This window comes from Anomaloglossus baeobatrachus, chromosome 9 (assembly GCF_048569485.1).
Source record: "Anomaloglossus baeobatrachus isolate aAnoBae1 chromosome 9, aAnoBae1.hap1, whole genome shotgun sequence".
NCBI lineage: Eukaryota > Metazoa > Chordata > Amphibia > Anura > Aromobatidae > Anomaloglossus > Anomaloglossus baeobatrachus.
Genome location: NC_134361.1, coordinates 7955810 through 7970744, shown reverse-complemented (window position 1 = coordinate 7970744; position 14935 = coordinate 7955810). Strand labels below are relative to the sequence as shown.

Genomic DNA, 14935 nt, shown 5'->3' with positions numbered 1-14935 from the left:
TGTGTGATACTGTCTGCTGAGCCATGTATCTAATCCTCTCCTGTGTGATACTGTCTGCTGAGCCGTGTATCTAATCCTCTCCTGTGTGATACTGTCTGCTGAGCCGTGTATCTAGTCCTCTCCTGTGTGATACTGTCTGCTGAGCCGTGTATCTAGTCCTCTCCTGTGTGATACTGTCTGCTGAGCTGTGTATCTAATCCTCTCCTGTGTGATACTGTCTGCTCAGCCGTGTATCTAGTCCTCTCCTGTGTGATACTGTCTGCTGAGCCGTGTATCTAGTCCTCTCCTGTGTGATACTGTCTGCTGAGCTGTGTATCTAATCCTCTCCTGTGTGATACTGTCTGCTCAGCCGTGTATCTAGTCCTCTCCTGTGTGATACTGTCTGCTGAGCCATGTATCTAGTCCTCTCCTGTGTGATACTGTCTGCTGAGCCGTGTATCTAATCCTCTCCTGTGTGATACTGTCTGCTGAGCCATGTATCTAGTCCTGTCCTGTGTGATACTGTCTGCTTAGCTGTGTATCTAATCCTCTCCTGTGTGATGCTGTGTATCTAATCCTCTCCTGTGTGATACTGTCTGCTCAGCCGTGTATCTAATCCTCTCCTGTGTGATACTGTCTGCTGAGCCATGTATCTAGTCCTCTCCTGTGTGATACTGTCTGCTGAGCCGTGTATCTAATCCTCTCCTGTGTGATACTGTCTGCTGAGCCATGTATCTAGTCCTGTCCTGTGTGATACTGTCTGCTTAGCTGTGTATCTAATCCTCTCCTGTGTGATGCTGTGTATCTAATCCTATCCTGTGCGATACTGTCTGCTGAGCCATGTATCTAGTCCTCTTCTGTGTGATACTGTCTGCTGAGCCGTGTATCTAATCCTATCCTGTGTGATACTGTCTGCTGAGCCGTGTATCTAGTCCTATCCTGTGTGATACTGTCTGCTGAGCTGTGTATCTAATCCTCTCCTGTGTGATACTGTCTGCTGAGCCATGTATCTAGTCCTCTCCTGTGTGATACTGTCTGCTGAGCCATGTATCTAGTCCTCTCCTGTGTGATACTGTCTGCTGAGCCTTGTATCTAATCCTCTCCTGTGTGACACTGTCTGCTGAGCCATGTATCTAATCCTCTCCTGTGTGATACTGTCTGCTGAGCCTTGTATCTAGTCCTATCCTGTGTGATACTGTCTGCTGAGCCATGTATCTAATCCTCTCCTGTGTGATACTGTCTGCTGAGCCGTGTATCTAATCCTCTCCTGTGTGATACTGTCTGCTGAGCCGTGTATCTAGTCCTCTCCTGTGTGATACTGTCTGCTGAGCCGTGTATCTAGTCCTCTCCTGTGTGATACTGTCTGCTGAGCTGTGTATCTAATCCTCTCCTGTGTGATACTGTCTGCTGAGCCGTGTATCTAGTCCTCTCCTGTGTGATACTGTCTGCTGAGCCATGTATCTAGTCCTCTCCTGTGTGATACTGTCTGCTGAGCCGTGTATCTAATCCTCTCCTGTGTGATACTGTCTGCTGAGCCGTGTATCTCATCCTATCCTGTGTGATACTGTCAGGCTGAGCTATATCTAATCCTATCCATATCAGTGCAGGTTCCTCGGGGTCCTCTCATGTCCCCTCCCCCCAGGATTAGATACATTTCCAGATGACATCAGCGCTGGCTCCTCGGGGTCCTCTCATCCCCCCATGTCCTGCTCTCAGGATTAGATACATTGTGTCCTTACACATCACTGACAGTGATGGGGTTTAACCCTGTAGTCACTGGGCCGTGCGCTGGAGCTGCAGAGTTTAGGCATTAGGTTTAGCGCCTCTGCTCTCAGTCATTGATCCTCATGTATTTTCCACCAAACGTTTGAAGACGTAATAAACCTTGTTGCGCAGTTGACATTTCAGGCGACTTTTCAGCATAAGCGGTTGTGTGTAAATGAGGAATACACCATTTCCGGCCATTATATGCCTTGTGTCCTGCGTTCTCACCAGGCTCTGCACTTATTGTTCAGTTGTCTCTGAGCTGGTGCATTTAGGCCTATGATGTCTCCTGTATACTGGACACACAGACATGCGGGATCCCGGCTTTCCTCCCTCTAGCGCATATTCAGCAGCCGCATGGAGGACATTACACAGCAGAACTGAGCAGTGCAGCTGTGAATCCTGCACTTCAATGAGATAAAACACTAGAAGCAGCCGCGGATTAGTCTGCGCCTCGTCCCCTCTGCCCCATCGTCCCCCCTGCCCCATCGTCCCCCCTGGTCAATCGTCCCCTCTGCTCCATCGTCCCCTCTGGTCCATAGTCTCCTCTGCCCCATCGTCCCCTCTGCTCCATCGTCCCCTCTGGTCCATAGTCTCCTCTGCCCCATCGTCCCCTCTGGTCCATCGTCCCCTCTGGTCCATCGTCCCCCCTGCTCCCTCGTCCCCCCTGCCCCATCGTCCCCTCTGCCCCATCGTCCCCTCTGGTCCATCGTCCCCTCTGGTCCATCGTCCCCTCTGCCCCATCGTCCCCTCCTGCCCCATCGTCCCCTCCTGCTCCATCGTCCCCTCTGCCCCATCGTCCCCTCTGGTCCATCATCCCCCCTCCATCGTCCCCCCTGCCCCATCGTCCTCTCTGGTCCATCGTCCCCCCTGCCCCATCGTCCCCCCTGCCCCATCGTCCCCCCTGCCCCATCGTCTCCTCTGCCCCATCGTCCCCCCTGCCCCATCGCCCCCTCTGCCCCATCGCCCCCTCTGCCCCATCGTCCCCCCTGCCCCATCGTCTCCTCTGCCCCATCGCCCCCTCCTGCTGTCCACTATAAACGCCAATAAGCAGCCATATTCTGATCCTTGGGGAACTGGAAGTCCATCTTGGTTTGAGCAGGATATTATATAGCAATTCAGAGTGAATGATGGGATGTCCATGATGTGGGGAGAGAAGAGGCTCATAAATTAAGAAAGAAGCAGATTTCTTTGATAAGATGGGCACAATTACTGTCCCTTTAAGAGACAGCAGCAGATGTAGCAGTTATATAACTGGACCAAGTGGCGCTATACAAAAAGATTTATTATTATTATCTGTGATAGTGCACGGAGCAAATCATACAAGTATTGGTGTATAATATGGGGAATATACGCCTGAGTGCGGGGTCTCCCAGATGATGGCGGTCGCTGCCCCCCACAATCCAGGTGTTTATTATTCACCACAATTTGCTTTGAATGGACACAACAGAATTAGGAAGATGAATCGCTCGTCGCCCGCCGCTGATTAATGTCACTTGTGCAGCTGTGAACAGAGCAGAGAAAAATGATCCAGATTCACAAAGTGGAGAAATGCAATTAGAGAAAGCGGCCGACAGAAAACAAACACTAAGAAAACGCAAACACGGGCGGCCGCGCTAATGTGACACCGAGCTGAGCTCTTCTGATGTAGCAGAGCTGAGCTCTTCTGATGTAGCAGAGCTGAGCTCTTCTGATGTAGCAGAGCTGAGCTCTTCTGATGTAGCAGAGCTGAGCTCTTCTGATGTAGCAGAGCTGAGCTCTTCTGATGTAGGAGAGCTGAGCTCTTCTGATGTAGCAGAGCTGAACCCATCTGATGTAGCAGAGCTTGGTTCTTCTGATGTAGCATAGCTGAGCTCATCTTATGTAGGAGAGCTGAGCTCACCTGATGTAGCATAGCTGAGCTCTTCTGATGTAGCAGAGCTGAGCTCTTGTGATGTAGCAGAGCTGAGCTCTTCTGATGTAGGAGATCTGAACCCATCTGATGTAGCAGAGCTTGGTTCTTCTGATGTAGCAGAGTTGAGCTCATCTTATGTAGTAGAGCTTAGCTCATCTGATGCAGCACAGCTGAGCTCTTCTGATGTAGGAGATCTGAACCCATCTGATGTAGCAGAGCTTGGTTCTTCTGATGTAGCAGAGTTGAGCTCATCTTATGTAGTAGAGCTTAGCTCATCTGATGCAGCACAGCTGGGCTCTTCTGATGTAGCAGAGCTAAGCTCACCTGATGTAGCAGAGCTTAGCTCATCTGCCACAGCACAACTGGGCTCTTCTGATGTAGCAGAGCTAAGATCATCTGATGTAGCAGCCCATGGCACTGTAGTTAATCGCCCTGGACGTAGATGGCAGAGGAAAACTGCTAATAGGTTGTAATGCAGGATAGTCCAGATGATGGATAAGTCCCAATTAAGGTCCAGAGTAATCCAAGATGCAGATCAAGGGGCATCAGTGTCAGCGCAAACTATCCGTCCAGAAATAAACGCTATGGAGGAGACCCCGGAGGACCCCACTGCTGACACACAGACAGAAAAAAGCCAAACTGTACGTGAGTAACCAAAATCCTTCTGGGAAAGTGTCTTGTGGACAGATGAGACCAAGATAGAGCTTTATGGTAAACAGCATCATTCTACTGTTTACCGAAAACAGAATGTGGCTACAAAGTAAAGATCACAGCGCCTACAGTCACATATGGTGGAGGTCAGAGAGGTTTTATGTAGCACTCTTCCCCTCAATTGTAAATCTGTATTGATAAGAAGAATAAATGCTGATTTCTGTTCTTTGATGGGGAAAGTTTTAGAACATGCCATTTTTCTCTTCTTTTAGTGAGATTTTATCAGGAGGAGCAGACGTTTTCCTTTGGGATATCAGAAATGTGTAATTTCCAGCGGTCAGGAAGCAGCGGCAGGTGTCACATTCCTGACGTGTGTATATATAGAGTATATATATCCTCTCCATCACATGCCTCACCTGGGAGGACACGCACCAGACTGGGATGGAAAATCCATCTCTCCTCGGAATGCGTATCCTCCATACTAACGCGCAGGATTGTGCGGACATGGTGACGGTTTCCACTGATGTTAATACTTTGCTGGTTCAGGTGTCCGCAGTTTCGGGTCGGGAGGTTGATTTTGTAGCTTCCGTTACATCCGGAGCGGTGGATCTGAGCGCCGGCATTTCTTATAACCAAACATTCAGGAATCCAGGTGGTGACGGCCGCTGCTGGAGATCGTGATGTCTGTAATCAGTGTCAGCAATGTCAGTCAGTGATAATCTATATATATATAATTGCCTTATTCTGTCTGTCTGTCTTGCTCCAAAATTGTGTCCTTACGGTGACACAAAGTGGATTGGCCGCTGGCCTCGCCATGGCCCCGCCCCCCCGCACGGATTGGTCGCTTGCCCTGGCTCCCCCCCCACACGGATTGGCCGGCCGCTCGCACAGGCTCCGCCCCCCTCACGCAATGCACGCTCGCTCTGGCTCCGCCCCCCGCACGCATTCCCCGAACTGACACGGAGACACGACTCCCAGTTGAGTACTGTACCCCCGGGAGCCCACACTAGCATACGCCGCCAACCCAGCCGACACAAACCCTCGCATTGCTGGGGTTTGCCGCCGTATGCTGGTGTAGGCTCCCGTGCGAGTGGGGGACGGGATGCGCTGGTAACCATGGTAGCATAGTTACCAGCGCATCAAGGTCCTGCAGCGGCGGAACATACACACACGCACACACGGAACATACACACATAACAACAGACACACACACATCAGATCACACACACCTCACACACACACCTCACACACACACACCAGATCGCATCCACACACTCACAGCATCCGGAGATATCGCTTGCTTCTCGGCCGCGATACTGTGCTGTGAGCTTCCAGGACCTGCCGGAGGATCACATGGCCAGAAGCATGTGGTATCTACGGATGTTGTGAGTGAGCGCGTATGTGCAATATCGTCAATGTGTGTGTGTGTGAGTGTATGCGATCGTGTGTGTGTGAGTGTATGCGATCGTGTGTGTGTGAGTGTATGCGATCGGGTGTGAGTGTATGCGATCGGGTGGGTGTGAGCGTATGCGATCGGGTGGGTGTGAGCGTATGCGATCGGGTGGGTGTGAGCGTATGCGATCGGGTGGGTGTGAGCGTATGCGATCGGGTGTGTGTGAGCGTATGCGATCGGGTGTGTGTGAGCGTATGCGATCGGGTGTGTGTGAGCGTATGCGATCGGGTGTGTGTGAGCGTATGCGATCGGGTGGGTGTGAGCGTATGCGATCGGGTGGGTGTGAGCGTATGCGATCGGGTGGGTGTGAGCGTATGCGATCGGGTGGGTGTGAGCGTATGCGATCGGGTGGGTGTGAGCGTATGCGATCGGGTGGGTGTGAGCGTATACGATCGGGTGGGTGTGAGCGTATGCGATCGGGTGGGTGTGAGCGTATGCGATCGGGTGGGTGTGTGAGTGTATGCGATCGGATCTATGAGTGTCGGCAGAGGAGCATGGCGTGCTGGAGGAGGCTGGGAGGAGAGAGGCTGATCCTGGGGAAGGCTGATGTTGGGGGAGGCTGGGAGGAGAGAGGCTGATGCTGGGGGAGGCTGATGCTGGGGGAGGCTGATGCTGGGGGAGGCTGGAAGGAGAGAGGCTGATGCTGGGGGAGGCTGATGTTGGGGGAGGCTGGGAGGGTGTAGGCTGATGCTGGGGGAGGCTGGGAGGAGAGAGGCTGATGCTGGGGGAGGCTGATGCTGGGGGTGTCTGGGATGAGAGAGGCTGATGCTGGGGGAGGCTGATGCTGGGGGAGGCTGGAAGGAGAGAGGCTGATGCTGGGGGAGGCTGGGAGGGGGAGGCTGGGAGGGGGAGGCTGATGCTGGAGGAGGCTGGGAGGAGAGAGGCTGATGCTGGGGGAGGCTGGGAGGAGAGAGGCTGATGCTGGGGGAGGCGGAGGCTGATGCTGGGGGAGGCTGGAAGGCGGAGGCTGATGCTGGAGGAGGCTGGAAGGAGAGAGGCTGATGCTGGGGGAGGCTAGGAAGAGGGAGGCTGGGAGGAGAGAGGCTGATCCTGGGGAAGGCTGGGAGGAGGGAGGCTGGGAGGAGAGAGGCTGATGCTGGGGGAGGCTGATGCTGGGGGAGGCTGATGCTGGGGGAGGCTGGAAGGAGAGAGGCTGATGCTGGGGGAGGCTGATGCTGGGGGAGGCTGGGAGGGGGAGGCTGGGAGGAGAGAGGCTGAGGCTGGGAGGAGGGAGGCTGGGAGGGGGGAGGCTGGGAGGAGAGAGGCTGATGCTGGGGACAGAGAGGCTGATGCTGGGAGGAGAGAGGCTGATGCTGGGAGGAGAGAGGCTGATGCTGGGAGGAGAGAGGCTGATGCTGGTGCAGCATGGGGGATGGAGCACGATGGGGAGTGCGCAGCATGGGGGATGGAGCACCTTTGGGAGTGCGCAGCATGGCGGATGGAGCACGTTTGGGACTGCGCAGCATGGCGGATGGACCACGTTTGGGAGTGCGCAGCATGGCGGATGGAGCACGTTTGGGAGTGCGCAGCATGGTGGGTGGAGCACGTTTGGGAGTGCGCAGCATGGCGGATGGAGCACGTTTGGGAGTGCGCAGCATGGCGGATGGAGCACGTTTGGGAGTGCGCAGCATGGCGGATGGACCACGTTTGGGAGTGCGCAGCATGGCGGATGGAGCACGTTTGGGAGTGCGCAGCATGGCGGATGGAGCACGTTTGGGAGTGCGCAGCATGGCGGATGGAGCACGATGGAAGGTGCACACCTCCCCCCAACACACACACACACAACACACCACACACACACTGGGAATCACAAACACCGCCCTACACAGACACCCACACACACAGACAACGCTGCACACACACAACACCCAACACACAAACACCGCGGCATACATAAATATACGCACATACCACGCAACACACACACATTGCACAAAACATACCTCCCCCCAAAACACACACACACACACAAACCGCGCAACACACACACAACGCTACAGACACACACAACGCTACAGACACACAGCGCTCCACACACAACGCAACACACATACAACACCGCTCTCACCCCCCGTCACACCCAGACAACACCCAGAACATGTACAGCCCCTACACAAACACTTGGTAACTACACACAACAACATCTATATATATATATATATAACAAAAATCATACATGAACTACACAATACGTAAATTGTAGAATACCCGATGCGTAGAATCCGGCCACCTTCTAGTAATGAATATAATGGTAAGGGTAATTAGGAGTCACACCCTCTTGGTAAAGACCGTAAAAATCAGCACTAAATAAAAAGGCCCTGATATCTGGAACTGTATGATGGATACAAAATATATCTATATTCATCAGAGCAGTGGTCATGAAACTAGAGTAAAATCCGTGCACTTGTGACCGGTGACCGCTCCTCCAGATATAACATCTGCTAGATTGTTACTTTGTTTCTCTTCTTTAGAGCAATGAACTCCTAGAAGAGATCGATACATCCCGGTTATAGTGTTAGGCCTAAGCCACACGGCGAGAAAATCAGTGCGATAAAACATCACATTCCCCTTGGACCAATATTCGCCTGTGTGACCGCGCACATGAGCCATTATTTTCTAAGCCCTAATTGGACCGAGAAAACAATGGCAGCATGCTGCGGGGGGAATGTGAGACTTTCTCTAGCACCCATTCAAGTGAATGGGGCGAGAGAAAGATCGCACTGCACTCGCAGTACACCGGTTTACCGCGAGTGCAGAGAGACAATGGCAATAGCCGGCTACGGAGGAGAGAGGGAGAGAAACCCCCCCCCCCGCAGCGGAGGTCCGCTCGCACAGTCGGACCTCAGTCGCAGGGATACTAGCATGACACTCGGCTCTGCTGTGCTGCCAGCGCGAGCCGAGTCTCATGCGAGCATCGCACTAGTGCCCCGTGTGGCCCCGGCCTTACAGTAAGAGGGACAGGAGAGTGTGAACCTGTGAACCGTGGAGTTGGAGAAGACTTTTGAGAATAATATGAAAGGCAAGGAACCGGTCATGATGATCAGGAGAGCAGGGGACAGGGGCTCCTAGACTGACCCTCAGATTAGGGGACCCGAGCTACCCCGGATATCAGTGTTACCTCTGAATGTGAGGATGTCTGAGCCCTGCTTTATTAGTGATAAAGCCAACAGAAATAGAAAAGCAGAAACCAAAACTCTATCTCTTGCCACACACACAGAGGTATAAAGCGGCCTTTACACACTACGATATATCTAACAAGATGTCAGCGGGGTCACGTCATAAGTGACGCACATCCGGCCTCGTTAGAGATATCGTAGCGTGTGACAGCTATGAACGAGCAGAAATACTCACCTTCTCGTTCATCGTTGACATGTCGCTCATTTTCTAAAAATCGCACGTCCTGTTGTTCATCGTTCCTGCGGCAGCAAACATCACTCCGTGTGACACCCCGGGAACGATGAACACAGCTTACCTGTGTCCCGCAGGCAATGCGGAAGGAAGGAGGTGGGTGGGATGTTACGTCCCGCTCAGCTCCGCCCCTCCTCTTCTATTGGCTGGCCGCTGTGGGACGTCGCTGTAACGCCGAACGTCCCTTTTCCTTCAGGAAGTGGATGTTCGCCGCCCACAGCGAGGTCGTTTGGACGGTAAGTACATGTGAGGGGGGGTTCCAGCATTGTGCAACACGGGCAACAAATTGCCCGTGCCGCACAAACGATGGGGGCAGGTGCGATCGCGCGATTAATTGTAACATGTAAAGCAGCCTTGAAAGACAATAAGAGATATGGAGGAAAATAAGAGCAGGGAGGAAACAATAGGACAACGAGAGAACTTCACTGCAACTTCGTTCACAAAAGCAATACAATCAGCAGCAGGCCTGGGACACAATAATAGCACACAGATCAACACAGCAATAAACTATAAACGGCATAGGAGGACAGATTCCACCATCTTAAACAGGAAGGGAGCCAATGTGATAGGTTTCCAAGAACATGTGATCCCAGAGGTAACCAGCAGGTTAGCAGAGGATAACTCCTGCTAGCCTGATCATGAATGAGCCCACAGCTGGTTGACGCCCGAGCCTGCCTGTGTAGCACAGATGCACCTGAGGAATCAGTGTGGAGTGTCAGGATCTGCAATGTGAACAGCGTCTGATGCCGCCATGATAATAAGTGAGTTTTGTGCAAATCTCCCAGTGACAGGACCAGGATGAGGGGTAGGTTAGTAATATATTGTCTAGGGAATCAGTTTCATGGGTGGAAGTCTCAATTTATGTGTCTCATCTATAAACTGACAAGAAGCCGGTCCGTGACCCGGACGAGTCACACCAGAGACCGGACCGAAGCTTTGTGATGTCTCAGACTTGTTCTATGGGGTGAAGATGGAGCCCGTCCTGGAAGAACCTCCTTCATGTCAAGGATCCGAAACGTCCCGACTGCCTTCACTCATACTAATAAAATACGGCAGAAATAAAATGTGGGGCTGAGAGGGTTAACCCCAGATGTCGGCAGAATATGAGCCCCAGATCCCACACGGGAAAAGCACCAGAATCTGCAGTAACTGAGATCGTCCATAGGGAGCGCGGTCCTCAGAAGTCCCAGTGCCGAGCGCCGGGCAAGAGACCCCCTAATATACTAAATAATAGAGGAAACTGAGAGCACTGGGAGTGATTGATGATGTAGTGAAAACAAGGGGCAGGACGTGGGAGAAACACAAAGCGGACAAATAATGGCGCTGATGTGCGGGGGCTTCTCTGGGGCTGACGAGGGTCTCGGGATTCCATTGAAATCTGTGGTTCAGAGTCTGTGGTTCTGAGGACGATTATGATGGAGGATGAGTCTGAATATTCAATCTGATTGGATGATATGAAGCAGGTGGTCACCTATATATCCTGACGATCCGATGGTCTATAGGGGCTGCTGCATCATATGATGCAGTTATTGCCAACACAATCTTGTATTGGGGGCTTTGAGCACTGAGCAATGTATGTGTGTGATGTGTGTATGTATGTATGTGGGAGAAAGCTACTTTTTTCTCCACTTATTAACCACTTCTTTTCCTCTCCTGCCTCCAGAATTCATCATTAGCGCTAAACCATTCCACTCAGATGAAGGTAGACTCCGGCTGACTGCAGGATCAGATCGCTGCTGCCTATGAAAGCTTATGGAGAAGGGAAGAAGTGGTAGAGGTGCTGCTGCTGCTTCTAGTAAGTGTTTATCCTTTGCTGGAATCACAGCCGTGCTGCATCATTTTCTCCATGCTGTTGTTGCTGCTTTCCAGTAAGTGTTAATCTTTAGCCTAGATTCACAGTCAAACAGCCCATTACCTCTGTGTAATGCCGCCCCCCATGCTGCTGCTTCTAGTAAGTGTTTTATCTCGTCCTAATAAGGCTATGTTCACACTTGCGTTGGACGGCTTCCGTTGCTATCCGCAGCCCTGAGAAATTACGGTAACCGTTGCAGGAATCTGTTATATTCCTCATAGACTTCTATTAGCTACGGATAGCAACGTATGGTCTTGCATTGCATCCGTCCCGTGGCGCATCAGTTGTTTTGACGCTGACCGCGAGTGACCGTCGGGCGGATGGAACGCTGCATGTAGCGTTTTTCTGCACTTGGCGGAGTGTCAAAAAAACGCAACTTGCAGGAATCCGTTGGCGTCCGTTGTTTTTATAATGGATGTCTATGGTGGCGGATTCCGTTAGAATCCATCATTTGACGGATTCCGTTAACGCAACAGTCTTTACACAACTGCGCATGCTCCGATGTGTAAAGTCAAGGAAAAAAAACCTATAGCGGATTGCGTTATTTTGTACGATCTGTAGCATCCGTTGCATCCGTTACACAACGCAATGCTATGGATCCCGTCCAACGCAAGTGTGAAACTAGCCTAATGGATTCACATCTGCACTGCTCAGTGCTGCTGAATAATGTCCTATACTACAAGAAGCCCTGGAGCTGGAGAGAAGAAGCATCTCAGCAGCTCGTCTGCACCCAGCAGCTCAGAGACAACTGAACATTACAGACAGCGCCTGCGGAGGAAAGACCCGAGCAGAAAAATGCACAATACAAAGCACATAATGGCCAGAAATAGCGGCTCTTCATGTGCAACGGATATGACGGCTGAATTATAATATTACCCGAGACATTAAATGCAATAATGACAGGAACCTCCGACTGCCCGAGATGTCCTGTCCATGCAAAAATACAGAAATGTATAAACGCAAAGCCTAAGTATATATCCTACTAATATATATATATATATATATATATATATATATATATATATATATATATATATATATATATATATATATAATGTATATATAACCTACTATATATACAAAAAACAAAAAAGCCAGCACTAAATGTGCACTGCAGCACTAAAAATTCCAACTGTACATATTATAAATTTGAGAATATTTTAGCGTAGGACTGCCCCAAAGAGATTTGCCGTGCCGTGGCGGGGTAGCTCGAAAAATTGCAATTTTTTGCCAAAAATCTCAAATTTATAATAAGTCCAGTTGGAATTTTTAGTGCTGAAGTGCACATCTAGTGCTGGCTTTTTTGTTTTTTCTACTATATATGCAGTATACCGGTATATGCCTACCTGAGTGCGCCGTCACACTGCCTATATAATGGCACCTGACAGTAATGATACTGCGCTATAAATGGACAGCCATGCGATGCCTATATATTGTCGGTGGTTTTGGCTGCCTTTGTGGAGCCCCCGCTAGTGTTCTCCAGGCCCTGGCTCCCGGGGGTCTGCTTCTTGGAGACGACATTGGAAACATTTTTAAACTCATATCGTTCTGCAATCTCTCGGAGCTTCCGGTACATGATGTATTTTTATGTTTTTTTGTCGTATTTGGGGATTGAACGATTTAGGGAAAACATAGAACTGAAGAGTGTTACTCCTCATCGTCTGCAGATCGTCTGCAGTAATCCTCCATTGTTCTTTCCTTCGCCTCCTTGAATCTTTAATTCTCGTCCATCAACTTTCTGTAAATATGAAAGAAACCTTTGAAGAAATTGAAACGAGAAGCAGACCGTGACCGCGCGAAAGCAAAAATTCCCATTCCGAAGCGTTGGAGGTCTGATTAATGATTAGAGCCATTTTATAGCCGGCAGGACGGGAAGGTTCCCCGGCAGCGGAATCCATCAGACGCGGCTGCTTTCTGCTACGCGGATCTGCAGGAATGGGCACCACATGGCACAGCTACGTGCCACAACCCACATCTTACAGGCCCCGATAATCCATGTACGGGTCCAGGACTACAGCAACGAGTCCATTATCCTGGGAAGATGTCAAGGAAAAAACCCAGAAACCTAAAGTGGATTTATAAGGAGCAAGTAAGAAAGTGCGACCCACTCCCTCCTCCGACACTCGCCGGATCTGCTATTCCTTAGAGCTGTCACATGGATTAGAGCCGGCCGAGCATTGAGATATGGGGGGTCAAAGTCTGAGCGCAAAAGAAAACCAGAGAATAGATGTAACAAGCCGCAGATTATCCACCGACCAGTAGAGGACACCCCGGAATACAACGCTCTGATATTGGGGTGAGTGTCTGGGAGCAAACAGAAGAAGGCAGAGAGTGGAGAGGTCATATTGTGGGGTTTAACAGCAGATAGGAGAGATATTGAGGAAATTTAGATTCTCCATCTTCTCCAAAATTGATCAGGAAATTAGAATTTGTAGTGATGGCATTCGCTGTGAATCAGAGACCTCCAAATGGCCTTCATCTTGTCTGGAGGCTGTCATGGTGTAAGTGATCAGACCGACAGGCGTTGCTCATTAATCCGTACAATCAGTACAATCCGTATGCTGCCCGTGATTAACAGTCTGAGGTACAGGAGATTCGTCATTTATTTATCCAGAGGTGAAAATCACTGATGACACTGAAGGGAAGACTGCCACTGACCAATCACTGATGACACTGAAGGGAAGACCGCCACTGACCAAACACTGATGACACTGAAGGGAAGACTGCCACTGACCAAACACTGATGACACTGAAGGGAAGACCGCCACTGACCAAACACTGATGACACTGAAGGGAAGACTGCCACTGACCAAACACTGATGACACTGGAGGGAAGACTGCCACTGACCAATCACTGATGACACTGAAGGGAAGACCGCCACTGACCAATCACTGATGACACTGAAGGAAAGACTGCCACTGACCAATCACTGATGACACTGAAGGGAAGACTGCCACTGACCTAACACTGATGACACTGAAGGGAAGACTGCCACTGACCAATCACTGATGACACTGAAGGGAAGACTGCCACTGACCAATCACTGATGACACTGAAGGGAAGACCGCCACTGACCAATCACTGATGACACTGAAGGGAAGACTGCCACTGACCAATCACTGATGACACTGAAGGGAAGACTGCCACTGACCAATCACTGATGACACTGAAGGGAAGACCGCCACTGACCAATCACTGATGACACTGAAGGAAAGACCGCCACTGACTAAACACTGATGACACTGGAGGGAAGACTGCCACTGACCAATCACTGATGACACTGAAGGGAAGACCGCCACTGACCAAACACTGATGACACTGAAGGGAAGACTGCCACTGACCAAACACCGATGTGGAGACAGAGGGTGATGTAGATACAATATTCCAGCATTTAGTGCTGGACTTTACATGAACAGTTTGTAAAAAAGAAAAAAAAAAAGATAGAAAACACAATAGTTCATAGTATCTCTGAATTTAATCACGTGACATCTCTGTGGCCGAGAGTAGACATCTCTCCATATGCATAAAACTGGTGCGACCATTAAATAATAAAAGGCGGAAATATAGACATGAATGAGTTAACCCGCAGTACCATTGTCTGTATAGTTTATTCAGATGTTGGATATTTTTAGGTGCAAAAATCTCAGGAAATATAAAGAAAAGGAAATTCTGATGTTAATGAATGAAGATAACGGAGCAGCGGTGACATCGAGGATAATCAGGAAGAATTTATAACTGGAAGATTCCATTACTTGGCGGTAGAAAAACATTGCACCCTCCAGGGTAAAAACCTGGTAGATGATGAAATGTAACATTGATTCTGCACCAAACCAAAATAGATACATTCACTCAAATACATAGTAATTTTTTTATGCATTTCGTGCTCGCTCTGAGCCCTTTTTCAGAAAATAACTTTTTATTTAACGGCATGAA

The 14935-nt window shown here is 50.2% G+C and overlaps 1 long non-coding RNA gene across 1 annotated transcript in view; it reads left to right on the top strand.

Moving 5' to 3' along the window:
• LOC142250242 (uncharacterized) overlaps positions 1–10921 on the top strand; it is a 31587-nt gene extending 20666 nt beyond the window's left edge. The window contains exon 3 of the long non-coding RNA XR_012725161.1: positions 10813–10921. This is a non-coding gene — a long non-coding RNA (uncharacterized LOC142250242). The remainder of the gene's footprint in view (positions 1–10812) is intronic.
• Positions 10922–14935: the final 4014 nt, after the last annotated feature.